Below are 1,072 nucleotides of genomic sequence, written 5' to 3' on the forward strand. Positions count from 1 at the left end.
ACAATAGCATTATCCAGGTTTTTTGTCTGCAATGTCTGTTTTGTCATGTATGGCATTTTGTAATTTAATAATCCCTGTGAGAGTGATCATGTTTTGTAATTATCCCTCTGTGAGGCATGAGTTGAAAACCCACAATAGGAGGAAAATACTAACCACCCGTCTCTCCTCTAACCATGCTGCACGGAATGTAGTGACGTCTCGGGACAAAACCCTGCTTGATAAAGCCACCTTCCCTGAAATCCCTCTTGTACCCAAGCAGGGACTGTTTTATCACCGTCTCCTACCACCCTCATCCCTGTCTGATTCCTCTGAATATTCCCTCCCCCTTCCCCAGCAGGCATCACCCACTTATTCTTCAAAGACACACTCTTCTAAGACAACATACTTATCTCTGTATCCATCTAACATGGTTGCCGCTTCTCCTGCTCTCCCTCCATTCCTCCAGTCCTGGTCTCAGAAAAAACACAGTACAGTAACCCTAACTACCCCAAAGGTATCCAAAGCCAGTAGGTTCCCAAAGCTGAACCGAATACCAGGGGTAATTATTAGCGATCGAAATAGAGGTCACTTTGAATACATCTCTCCGCACACATTAGGCTCAGGTAGCTATAGAACGTTTGTGTTGTGTTTTTTGAAACAAGAAAATGGGAAAGATAATGCTTTATGGAATGATTTCAATAGAACCCCACAAGCAGCATGAAATATTTGTTTCTAATGTTTTCAAACTAACAGTGACATTTAATTGTGATTTATATTTCTTAGAGATTCTTAACCTCTTGTCATATGTATGAAAGAAACTTGTTATTATAGCTTATTCAGAGTTTATAATATTTATATAGTCGTTACAGACAGTAATATTAATGTATTCTCTATTGTTTGACCTTAAAACTTTATGTAATATGTGATTACAGTTAGAATTCTAAAGTGGATTTACTATAAGACAAAATTTGAATATATTATTTAATATGAGCATTATTGTGTCTGGCTTCATTTGATGGCAAATAGTAAGTATTATCTGTAAGAAGTTACTGGTACATATTAAAAACTTTATATATATGAGTAATGTTATGCT

At 36.8% G+C, this 1,072-nt stretch overlaps 1 protein-coding gene across 1 annotated transcript in view; it reads left to right on the plus strand.

Moving 5' to 3' along the window:
* LOC119594807 (basement membrane-specific heparan sulfate proteoglycan core protein-like) overlaps window positions 1-1,072 on the plus strand; it is a gene marked incomplete at its 5' end in the record, with an annotated part of 219,836 nt that overhangs the window by 142,036 nt on the left and 76,728 nt on the right.

The sequence above is a fragment of the Penaeus monodon genome, chromosome 34, assembly GCF_015228065.2.
Source record: "Penaeus monodon isolate SGIC_2016 chromosome 34, NSTDA_Pmon_1, whole genome shotgun sequence".
NCBI classification, from domain to species: Eukaryota; Metazoa; Arthropoda; class Malacostraca; order Decapoda; family Penaeidae; genus Penaeus; species Penaeus monodon.